This window comes from Hesperophylax consimilis, chromosome 14 (genome assembly GCF_061612785.1).
Source record: "Hesperophylax consimilis isolate HC1 chromosome 14, BYU_Hcon_1.0, whole genome shotgun sequence".
In the NCBI taxonomy this organism is placed as follows: domain Eukaryota; kingdom Metazoa; phylum Arthropoda; class Insecta; order Trichoptera; family Limnephilidae; genus Hesperophylax; species Hesperophylax consimilis.
In genome coordinates, this window is record NC_142849.1 from 37,471,048 (window position 1) to 37,484,814 (window position 13,767).

General features: G+C 41.9%; 1 protein-coding gene across 1 annotated transcript in view; it reads left to right on the forward strand.

The window, feature by feature from the left end:
* The first annotated feature begins 347 nt into the window (after nt 1-347).
* LOC149418258 (cadherin-AgCad1-like) overlaps nt 348-13,767 on the forward strand; it is a 77,246-nt gene continuing 63,826 nt past the window's right edge. The window contains exon 1 of the mRNA XM_089639828.1: nt 348-463. The gene's annotated coding sequence lies outside the window, so the exon portion shown is untranslated. The remainder of the gene's footprint in view (nt 464-13,767) is intronic.

The window sequence follows — 13,767 nt, forward strand, 5'->3', positions numbered from 1 at the left end:
ATTGTCTTTTCAGTCATTAATTATTGTTGTTATTTGCCCCATTCTTATCTTTTTATAATCCCTGGGGTGTCTGATATGTGAAAATATCAATGACTTCATTTATAAATATATGGTTTACACCATGTCAGGGATGTTTGGGTTCTCGACGAAGAATATGTGTAATCACCATTCGAGAGGTTGTTACGTTATTCCCATTTCCGCACAATCCATCGGAATTTTGTTTCGCTTAATTAATTGAGATAGCGGTATCGATTAGAACTAAATTCAACGCTTAACAATACTGATAAATGAATACCTTATCTTTTATCTGACGCAGATAGGATTTTTGCTCAGTTAATCAGCCAACGGCGAAGGTGACAGTGAACGTTATTATTAATCTTAGTGAAATTGTGAATATCTTCGTATTACAACAAGAATTATTAGTTTTGGAAAATACACGTAGCAACATTAAACGAACAAGCAGGTATAATATAATATAATTATTTGGATTGTCGATTGAATCACACCATTCCATTCAAAATCTTGGTATGTGTGGGGCTATTTATGTGATTATAATGATTTGTTTTATATTCTTTTATTCGTAAAGAGTTATGGCATCAGACATTAATAATTATTATATTTATTTTTTGGAATAACTTAATGAGTAAAACCTCAATTTGTAATATTTAATTATTGAAGACAATATTAGCGATTCCTGAACGAAAATCTGAATCAGGAAAATCAGAAAAAGTTACGGTCACATCTAGGACTCGAACCCAGCCTTGCCTTTCAGATTTTCATACAAGAATCGCTAGTATTGTCTTCAATAATTTAATAATTATTTTGTTTTTAATGAACATTCCACCAACTGTATTCTCCTTCCAGCTTTTAAAGGTGGATTTCAAAATGATTGTAGGTACTTTTAATAATACATTTAAAAATAAGTCACCGACAGGTTTTTCATATGTCCATGATGAAGGTAGGCGACACATTACTCTGACGCATCATGGCTACCTCAGGAATGTATGGCGAGGGATATGTTGAAATAGGCCAAGCCACGAATATATATCGCGCTCTGTCACAGACTGAAACCAAATACGTCACCCTTATTCATTGTTAGTTTCGTATGAAACCCGTAGACAGGATTCTCGTGTCCATGATGAAGTTAGGCGACACATTACTCTGACGCATCATGGCTACCTCAGGAATGTATGGCGAGCGATATGTTGAAATAGGCCAAGCCACGAATATATAGCGCGCTCTGTCACAGACTGAAACCAAATACGTCACCCTTATTCATTGTTAGTTTCGTATGAAACCCGTAGACAGGATTCTCGTGTCCATGATGAAGTTAGGCGACACATTACTCTGACGCATCATGGCTACCTCAGGAATGTATGGCGAGCGATATGTTGAAATAGGCCAAGCCACGAATATATAGCGCGCTCTGTCACAGACTGAAACCAAATACGTCACCCTTATTCATTGTTAGTTTCGTATGAAACCCGTAGACAGGATTCTCGTGTCCATGATGAAGTTAGGCGACACATTACTCTGACGCATCATGGCTACCTCAGGAATGTATGGCGAGCGATATGTTGAAATAGGCCAAGCCACGAATATATAGCGCGCTCTGTCACAGACTGAAACCAAATACGTCACCCTTATTCATTGTTAGTTTCGTATGAAACCCGTAGACAGGATTCTCGTGTCCATGATGAAGAGAGGAGACACATTACTCTGACGCATCATGGCTACCTCAGGAATGTATGGCGAGCGATATGTTGAAATAGGCCAAGCCACGAATATATAGCGCGCTCTGTCACAGACTGAAACCAAATACGTCACCCTTATTCATTGTTAGTTTCGTATGAAACCCGTAGACAGGATTCTCGTGTCCATGATGAAGTTAGGCGACACATTACTCTGATGCATCATGGCTACCTCAGGAATGTATGGCGAGCGATATGTTGAAATAGGCCAAGCCACGAATATATAGCGCGCTCTGTCACAGACTGAAACCAAATACGTCACCCTTATTCATTGTTAGTTTCGTATGAAACCCGTAGACAGGATTCTCGTGTCCATGATGAAGAGAGGAGACACATTACTCTGACGCATCATGGCTACCTCAGGAATGTATGGCGAGCGATATGTTGAAATAGGCCAAGCCACGAATATATAGCGCGCTCTGTCACAGACTGAAACCAAATACGTCACCCTTATTCATTGTTAGTTTCGTATGAAACCCGTAGACAGGATTCTCGTGTCCATGATGAAGTTAGGCGACACATTACTCTGACGCATCATGGCTACCTCAGGAATGTATGGCGAGCGATATGTTGAAATAGGCCAAGCCACGAATATATAGCGCGCTCTGTCACAGACTGAAACCAAATACGTCACCCTTATTCATTGTTAGTTTCGTATGAAACCCGTAGACAGGATTCTCGTGTCCATGATGAAGTTAGGCGACACATTACTCTGACGCATCATGGCTACCTCAGGAATGTATGGCGAGCGATATGTTGAAATAGGCCAAGCCACGAATATATAGCGCGCTCTGTCACAGACTGAAACCAAATACGTCACCCTTATTCATTGTTAGTTTCGTATGAAACCCGTAGACAGGATTCTCGTGTCCATGATGAAGTTAGGCGACACATTACTCTGACGCATCATGGCTACCTCAGGAATGTATGGCGAGCGATATGTTGAAATAGGCCAAGCCACGAATATATAGCGCGCTCTGTCACAGACTGAAACCAAATACGTCACCCTTATTCATTGTTAGTTTCGTATGAAACCCGTAGACAGGATTCTCGTGTCCATGATGAAGTTAGGCGACACATTACTCTGACGCATCATGGCTACCTCAGGAATGTATGGCGAGCGATATGTTGAAATAGGCCAAGCCACGAATATATAGCGCGCTCTGTCACAGACTGAAACCAAATACGTCACCCTTATTCATTGTTAGTTTCGTATGAAACCCGTAGACAGGATTCTCGTGTCCATGATGAAGAGAGGAGACACATTACTCTGACGCATCATGGCTACCTCAGGAATGTATGGCGAGCGATATGTTGAAATAGGCCAAGCCACGAATATATAGCGCGCTCTGTCACAGACTGAAACCAAATACGTCACCCTTATTCATTGTTAGTTTCGTATGAAACCCGTAGACAGGATTCTCGTGTCCATGATGAAGTTAGGCGACACATTACTCTGATGCATCATGGCTACCTCAGGAATGTATGGCGAGCGATATGTTGAAATAGGCCAAGCCACGAATATATAGCGCGCTCTGTCACAGACTGAAACCAAATACGTCACCCTTATTCATTGTTAGTTTCGTATGAAACCCGTAGACAGGATTCTCGTGTCCATGATGAAGAGAGGAGACACATTACTCTGACGCATCATGGCTACCTCAGGAATGTATGGCGAGCGATATGTTGAAATAGGCCAAGCCACGAATATATAGCGCGCTCTGTCACAGACTGAAACCAAATACGTCACCCTTATTCATTGTTAGTTTCGTATGAAACCCGTAGACAGGATTCTCGTGTCCATGATGAAGTTAGGCGACACATTACTCTGACGCATCATGGCTACCTCAGGAATGTATGGCGAGCGATATGTTGAAATAGGCCAAGCCACGAATATATAGCGCGCTCTGTCACAGACTGAAACCAAATACGTCACCCTTATTCATTGTTAGTTTCGTATGAAACCCGTAGACAGGATTCTCGTGTCCATGATGAAGTTAGGCGACACATTACTCTGATGCATCATGGCTACCTCAGGAATGTATGGCGAGCGATATGTTGAAATAGGCCAAGCCACGAATATATAGCGCGCTCTGTCACAGACTGAAACCAAATACGTCACCCTTATTCATTGTTAGTTTCGTATGAAACCCGTAGACAGGATTCTCGTGTCCATGATGAAGAGAGGAGACACATTACTCTGACGCATCATGGCTACCTCAGGAATGTATGGCGAGCGATATGTTGAAATAGGCCAAGCCACGAATATATAGCGCGCTCTGTCACAGACTGAAACCAAATACGTCACCCTTATTCATTGTTAGTTTCGTATGAAACCCGTAGACAGGATTCTCGTGTCCATGATGAAGTTAGGCGACACATTACTCTGACGCATCATGGCTACCTCAGGAATGTATGGCGAGCGATATGTTGAAATAGGCCAAGCCACGAATATATAGCGCGCTCTGTCACAGACTGAAACCAAATACGTCACCCTTATTCATTGTTAGTTTCGTATGAAACCCGTAGACAGGATTCTCGTGTCCATGATGAAGAGAGGAGACACATTACTCTGACGCATCATGGCTACCTCAGGAATGTATGGCGAGCGATATGTTGAAATAGGCCAAGCCACGAATATATAGCGCGCTCTGTCACAGACTGAAACCAAATACGTCACCCTTATTCATTGTTAGTTTCGTATGAAACCCGTAGACAGGATTCTCGTGTCCATGATGAAGTTAGGCGACACATTACTCTGATGCATCATGGCTACCTCAGGAATGTATGGCGAGCGATATGTTGAAATAGGCCAAGCCACGAATATATAGCGCGCTCTGTCACAGACTGAAACCAAATACGTCACCCTTATTCATTGTTAGTTTCGTATGAAACCCGTAGACAGGATTCTCGTGTCCATGATGAAGAGAGGAGACACATTACTCTGACGCATCATGGCTACCTCAGGAATGTATGGCGAGCGATATGTTGAAATAGGCCAAGCCACGAATATATAGCGCGCTCTGTCACAGACTGAAACCAAATACGTCACCCTTATTCATTGTTAGTTTCGTATGAAACCCGTAGACAGGATTCTCGTGTCCATGATGAAGTTAGGCGACACATTACTCTGACGCATCATGGCTACCTCAGGAATGTATGGCGAGCGATATGTTGAAATAGGCCAAGCCACGAATATATAGCGCGCTCTGTCACAGACTGAAACCAAATACGTCACCCTTATTCATTGTTAGTTTCGTATGAAACCCGTAGACAGGATTCTCGTGTCCATGATGAAGTTAGGCGACACATTACTCTGATGCATCATGGCTACCTCAGGAATGTATGGCGAGCGATATGTTGAAATAGGCCAAGCCACGAATATATAGCGCGCTCTGTCACAGACTGAAACCAAATACGTCACCCTTATTCATTGTTAGTTTCGTATGAAACCCGTAGACAGGATTCTCGTGTCCATGATGAAGAGAGGAGACACATTACTCTGACGCATCATGGCTACCTCAGGAATGTATGGCGAGCGATATGTTGAAATAGGCCAAGCCACGAATATATAGCGCGCTCTGTCACAGACTGAAACCAAATACGTCACCCTTATTCATTGTTAGTTTCGTATGAAACCCGTAGACAGGATTCTCGTGTCCATGATGAAGTTAGGCGACACATTACTCTGACGCATCATGGCTACCTCAGGAATGTATGGCGAGCGATATGTTGAAATAGGCCAAGCCACGAATATATAGCGCGCTCTGTCACAGACTGAAACCAAATACGTCACCCTTATTCATTGTTAGTTTCGTATGAAACCCGTAGACAGGATTCTCGTGTCCATGATGAAGAGAGGAGACACATTACTCTGACGCATCATGGCTACCTCAGGAATGTATGGCGAGCGATATGTTGAAATAGGCCAAGCCACGAATATATAGCGCGCTCTGTCACAGACTGAAACCAAATACGTCACCCTTATTCATTGTTAGTTTCGTATGAAACCCGTAGACAGGATTCTCGTGTCCATGATGAAGTTAGGCGACACATTACTCTGATGCATCATGGCTACCTCAGGAATGTATGGCGAGCGATATGTTGAAATAGGCCAAGCCACGAATATATAGCGCGCTCTGTCACAGACTGAAACCAAATACGTCACCCTTATTCATTGTTAGTTTCGTATGAAACCCGTAGACAGGATTCTCGTGTCCATGATGAAGAGAGGAGACACATTACTCTGACGCATCATGGCTACCTCAGGAATGTATGGCGAGCGATATGTTGAAATAGGCCAAGCCACGAATATATAGCGCGCTCTGTCACAGACTGAAATTAAATACGTCACCCTTATTCATTGTTAGTTTCGTATGAAACCCGTAGACAGGATTCTCGTGTCCATGATGAAGTTAGGCGACACATTACTCTGACGCATCATGGCTACCTCAGGAATGTATGGCGAGCGATATGTTGAAATAGGCCAAGCCACGAATATATAGCGCGCTCTGTCACAGACTGAAACCAAATACGTCACCCTTATTCATTGTTAGTTTCGTATGAAACCCGTAGACAGGATTCTCGTGTCCATGATGAAGTTAGGCGACACATTACTCTGATGCATCATGGCTACCTCAGGAATGTATGGCGAGCGATATGTTGAAATAGGCCAAGCCACGAATATATAGCGCGCTCTGTCACAGACTGAAACCAAATACGTCACCCTTATTCATTGTTAGTTTCGTATGAAACCCGTAGACAGGATTCTCGTGTCCATGATGAAGAGAGGAGACACATTACTCTGACGCATCATGGCTACCTCAGGAATGTATGGCGAGCGATATGTTGAAATAGGCCAAGCCACGAATATATAGCGCGCTCTGTCACAGACTGAAACCAAATACGTCACCCTTATTCATTGTTAGTTTCGTATGAAACCCGTAGACAGGATTCTCGTGTCCATGATGAAGTTAGGCGACACATTACTCTGACGCATCATGGCTACCTCAGGAATGTATGGCGAGCGATATGTTGAAATAGGCCAAGCCACGAATATATAGCGCGCTCTGTCACAGACTGAAACCAAATACGTCACCCTTATTCATTGTTAGTTTCGTATGAAACCCGTAGACAGGATTCTCGTGTCCATGATGAAGAGAGGAGACACATTACTCTGACGCATCATGGCTACCTCAGGAATGTATGGCGAGCGATATGTTGAAATAGGCCAAGCCACGAATATATAGCGCGCTCTGTCACAGACTGAAACCAAATACGTCACCCTTATTCATTGTTAGTTTCGTATGAAACCCGTAGACAGGATTCTCGTGTCCATGATGAAGTTAGGCGACACATTACTCTGACGCATCATGGCTACCTCAGGAATGTATGGCGAGCGATATGTTGAAATAGGCCAAGCCACGAATATATAGCGCGCTCTGTCACAGACTGAAACCAAATACGTCACCCTTATTCATTGTTAGTTTCGTATGAAACCCGTAGACAGGATTCTCGTGTCCATGATGAAGAGAGGAGACACATTACTCTGACGCATCATGGCTACCTCAGGAATGTATGGCGAGCGATATGTTGAAATAGGCCAAGCCACGAATATATAGCGCGCTCTGTCACAGACTGAAACCAAATACGTCACCCTTATTCATTGTTAGTTTCGTATGAAACCCGTAGACAGGATTCTCGTGTCCATGATGAAGTTAGGCGACACATTACTCTGATGCATCATGGCTACCTCAGGAATGTATGGCGAGCGATATGTTGAAATAGGCCAAGCCACGAATATATAGCGCGCTCTGTCACAGACTGAAACCAAATACGTCACCCTTATTCATTGTTAGTTTCGTATGAAACCCGTAGACAGGATTCTCGTGTCCATGATGAAGAGAGGAGACACATTACTCTGACGCATCATGGCTACCTCAGGAATGTATGGCGAGCGATATGTTGAAATAGGCCAAGCCACGAATATATAGCGCGCTCTGTCACAGACTGAAATTAAATACGTCACCCTTATTCATTGTTAGTTTCGTATGAAACCCGTAGACAGGATTCTCGTGTCCATGATGAAGTTAGGCGACACATTACTCTGACGCATCATGGCTACCTCAGGAATGTATGGCGAGCGATATGTTGAAATAGGCCAAGCCACGAATATATAGCGCGCTCTGTCACAGACTGAAACCAAATACGTCACCCTTATTCATTGTTAGTTTCGTATGAAACCCGTAGACAGGATTCTCGTGTCCATGATGAAGAGAGGAGACACATTACTCTGACGCATCATGGCTACCTCAGGAATGTATGGCGAGCGATATGTTGAAATAGGCCAAGCCACGAATATATAGGGCGCTCTGTCACAGACTGAAACCAAATACGTCACCCTTATTCATTGTTAGTTTCGTATAAAACCCGTAGACAGGATTCTCGTGTCCATGATGAAGTTAGGCGACACATTACTCTGACGCATCATGGCTACCTCAGGAATGTATGGCGAGCGATATGTTGAAATAGGCCAAGCCACGAATATATAGCGCGCTCTGTCACAGACTGAAACCAAATACGTCACCCTTATTCATTGTTAGTTTCGTATGAAACCCGTAGACAGGATTCTCGTGTCCATGATGAAGAGAGGAGACACATTACTCTGACGCATCATGGCTACCTCAGGAATGTATGGCGAGCGATATGTTGAAATAGGCCAAGCCACGAATATATAGCGCGCTCTGTCACAGACTGAAACCAAATACGTCACCCTTATTCATTGTTAGTTTCGTATGAAACCCGTAGACAGGATTCTCGTGTCCATGATGAAGTTAGGCGACACATTACTCTGACGCATCATGGCTACCTCAGGAATGTATGGCGAGCGATATGTTGAAATAGGCCAAGCCACGAATATATAGCGCGCTCTGTCACAGACTGAAACCAAATACGTCACCCTTATTCATTGTTAGTTTCGTATGAAACCCGTAGACAGGATTCTCGTGTCCATGATGAAGTTAGGCGACACATTACTCTGACGCATCATGGCTACCTCAGGAATGTATGGCGAGCGATATGTTGAAATAGGCCAAGCCACGAATATATAGCGCGCTCTGTCACAGACTGAAACCAAATACGTCACCCTTATTCATTGTTAGTTTCGTATGAAACCCGTAGACAGGATTCTCGTGTCCATGATGAAGAGAGGAGACACATTACTCTGACGCATCATGGCTACCTCAGGAATGTATGGCGAGCGATATGTTGAAATAGGCCAAGCCACGAATATATAGCGCGCTCTGTCACAGACTGAAACCAAATACGTCACCCTTATTCATTGTTAGTTTCGTATGAAACCCGTAGACAGGATTCTCGTGTCCATGATGAAGAGAGGAGACACATTACTCTGACACATCATGGCTACCTCAGGAATGTATGGCGAGCGATATGTTGAAATAGGCCAAGCCACGAATATATAGCGCGCTCTGTCACAGACTGAAACCAAATACGTCACCCTTATTCATTGTTAGTTTCGTATGAAACCCGTAGACAGGATTCTCGTGTCCATGATGAAGTTAGGCGACACATTACTCTGACGCATCATGGCTACCTCAGGAATGTATGGCGAGCGATATGTTGAAATAGGCCAAGCCACGAATATATAGCGCGCTCTGTCACAGACTGAAACCAAATACGTCACCCTTATTCATTGTTAGTTTCGTATGAAACCCGTAGACAGGATTCTCGTGTCCATGATGAAGAGAGGAGACACATTACTCTGACGCATCATGGCTACCTCAGGAATGTATGGCGAGCGATATGTTGAAATAGGCCAAGCCACGAATATATAGCGCGCTCTGTCACAGACTGAAACCAAATACGTCACCCTTATTCATTGTTAGTTTCGTATGAAACCCGTAGACAGGATTCTCGTGTCCATGATGAAGAGAGGAGACACATTACTCTGACACATCATGGCTACCTCAGGAATGTATGGCGAGCGATATGTTGAAATAGGCCAAGCCACGAATATATAGCGCGCTCTGTCACAGACTGAAACCAAATACGTCACCCTTTTTCATTGTTAGTTTCGTATGAAACCCGTAGACAGGATTCTCGTGTCCATGATGAAGTTAGGCGACACATTACTCTGACGCATCATGGCTACCTCAGGAATGTATGGCGAGCGATATGTTGAAATAGGCCAAGCCACGAATATATAGCGCGCTCTGTCACAGACTGAAACCAAATACGTCACCCTTATTCATTGTTAGTTTCGTATGATACCCGTAGACAGGATTCTCGTGTCCATGATGAAGAGAGGAGACACATTACTCTGACGCATCATGGCTACCTCAGGAATGTATGGCGAGCGATATGTTGAAATAGGTTAAGCCACGAATATATAGCGCGCTCTGTCACAGACTGAAACCAAATACGTCACCCTTATTCATTGTTAGTTTCGTATGAAACCCGTAGACAGGATTCTCGTGTCCATGATGAAGAGAGGAGACACATTACTCTGACGCATCATGGCTACCTCAGGAATGTATGGCGAGCGATATGTTGAAATAGGCCAAGCCACGAATATATAGCGCGCTCTGTCACAGACTGAAACCAAATACGTCACCCTTATTCATTGTTAGTTTCGTATGAAACCCGTAGACAGGATTCTCGTGTCCATGATGAAGAGAGGAGACACATTACTCTGACGCATCATGGCTACCTCAGGAATGTATGGCGAGCGATATGTTGAAATAGGTTAAGCCACGAATATATAGCGCGCTCTGTCACAGACTGAAACCAAATACGTCACCCTTATTCATTGTTAGTTTCGTATGAAACCCGTAGACAGGATTCTCGTGTCCATGATGAAGTTAGGCGACACATTACTTCGACGCATCATGGCTACCGTAGGAATATATGGCGAGCGACATGTTGAAATAGGCCAAGCCGCTAATATATACCGCGCTCTGTCACAGACTGAAACCAAATACGTCACCCTTATTCATTGTTAGTTTCGTATGAAACCCGTAGACAGGATTCTCGTGTCCATGATGAAGTTAGGCGACACATTACTCTGACGCATCATGGCTACCTCAGGAATGTATGGCGAGCGATATGTTGAAATAGGCCAAGCCACGAATATATAGCGCGCTCTGTCACAGACTGAAACCAAATACGTCACCCTTATTCATTGTTAGTTTCGTATGAAACCCGTAGACAGGATTCTCGTGTCCATGATGAAGAGAGGAGACACATTACTCTGACGCATCATGGCTACCTCAGGAATGTATGGCGAGCGATATGTTGAAATAGGCCAAGCCACGAATATATAGCGCGCTCTGTCACAGACTGAAACCAAATACGTCACCCTTATTCATTGTTAGTTTCGTATGAAACCCGTAGACAGGATTCTCGTGTCCATGATGAAGTTAGGCGACACATTACTCTGATGCATCATGGCTACCTCAGGAATGTATGGCGAGCGATATGTTGAAATAGGCCAAGCCACGAATATATAGCGCGCTCTGTCACAGACTGAAACCAAATACGTCACCCTTATTAATTGTTAGTTTCGTATGAAACCCGTAGACAGGATTCTCGTGTCCATGATGAAGTTAGGCGACACATTACTTCGACGCATCATGGCTACCGTAGGAATATATGGCGAGCGACATGTTGAAATAGGCCAAGCCACTAATATATAGCGCGCTCTGTCACACGCTGAAACCAAATACGTATTTGTTTTAATACTGGGACTGGCCACGCTATACAAGTTACCCTTTGTTTTAACTTAATTACTACAAGAAACTACTATTTACGCAGGGACAGATATATTTTCTACGAACCTTGTGGAGAGATGGCAAAAGATTCCCCTTTATTGAAATTCCCCCAAAAATTGTATTCTTATTTTATTAGTAAATGTTTTATATTACCCACGCTTAGTTTACCTTTTTAACATTTTGTACCTACGTAATTTTTTATTTGTAAAATGTATATGTAACTATGTAAAAAAATCGGGAAAAATAAAGGAAAAAAAAACTTTTTCATCATTTTATATTTTTTATTGTGCGTTTGAGGTTTGCGTTTCGTTTCAATCGAAATATGCATAAATTACTTATTTAACCAAAACTAAGAACCTAATAATAATAATATTTGGATGAGTTGTATATCGCCGTTTTTGTGCAAAATCACCTCAAGGGCTCTGAAAACCTATATTGTGTATGTAAATAGTTGTTTCTTGTAGTTATTGTTGAAACTGTGTAATTTACATAATCTGTATCTAAAAGTAGTGCGGTTGGGTAAATATTTCTGCAATCGTTATTTTTTTCGCTGCTGATTTTTTTATCCTTCGTTATCATTTTGTTCATTTCTGTGTAATATTATAGAATAATAACAATTTGTAACGATTCATTATCATTAAATTATGATAACAAATTTACTTAGGTACCTACTCATACATTCCCAATCAATTCTTTATTTTAAAGTTTTCATTCTTTTGTATTTTTGTACATATTATTAAGATACGTTGAGCCCCAGCTTTAAATAAACCATACAATCATAGCTCGTTCTCGTATCGTCATATCATGATAGTCTACATTGATAAAAACTAAATAATGCATTTAAATAATAAACGAGCACTAGAACAGATAATGTTAATTTACATCAAATGTTTTTAATAGTAAAAACGTAACTTTAGTTTCGTAGGAGAGGTGTTTTATTTAAAATCCCTTTAATCTCAATGGATTTTTTGATTGATTGTTATATAAATCATCTCTCTTGTTGGTTCGGCTAACAGAGCTGGAAGACGTAACAACTCATGAATCATGTCAAGAGTACATACCATAAGTATGAATATGAAAAGGTAGGTAGGTTTGTGATGCTGAAATATAGAAAAGGGGGTATGTGTATTGTGTAAATCGTGATACAGTTAGATAATTGTAGCGGCAAGCTACTACCTAATAAGTTCTGGAACATCGATATGTGCAACGCGCATCGCATTTGGAACTTAACGAGATAAGCGGCGAAAGCACGTCGATCTACTCGCAACTGCCGGGAAGATTCTCGATTCTACCAAACCATATTCTATACTTGTTTCCTATACAGGGTGTCCGGAAACTCGTAGTACAAGCGGGAAACTGGTGAATCTACATCACATTTGGAGTCGATTTTGTAGTATATTTTTTTTTATTTGAGCTTTCGTTATCGAGTAAATCGAGTTTGAAGTTGATTTTATTTTTTTTTTTTTAATCAAATTCTTATAAATTATTACTGAAGATCAAAGTACCCAACTAATTAAAACTATTTGAAAGTAAAACAAATGAAGAAACTCGGATTTGAAGCATTATTTTGAAATCACCCTTCATTTAACCCGGTGTAATCATAAAATATTTCTGCTCTGCAGGGTTAAAACATCTGTTATTCAACCCTAAACACCAGAAAAAACTTTAACCCTAAAATAGCCGAAAAATATTTTTTTTTGGTTTTTTTTTTTTTTTTGAAAATGCTCAAATCAAAAAACTTTATGTTTTTTTTGGGTTCCCCATGTGGTGTAGATTCTCCAGTTTCCCGCTTGTACTACGAGTTTCCGGACACCGTGTATATCATCTACGTCACGGTACTCAGTCCATAAACAGTCCAATAGATAAACCACTCACTACATCGATATCTTCGGGCTTTTTTTATGGTAAAAGTTTGTACCGTAAATAAACCGCTCACTAGATCGATATTTTCGGGCTTTTTGTATGCAAAAAAGTTTGTACCGCAAATAAACCACTCACTAGATCGATATATTCGGGCTTTTTGTATGGAAAAAGCTTGTACCGTAAATAAACGGTCTCAGAGGCCTAAAGGCCTCAGCACGGGTAAGCCACCCAGTGAGGTCAACATTACTGGATAACTATAAAATGTAAAAAAAATATTGTACCAAAAAAAAAAAAAATACAGTGTGTGGCAAGCCTACGCACGACGGAAGTGAAACTTTTAGTATTCTTCTCTCTCTCTTTTCATT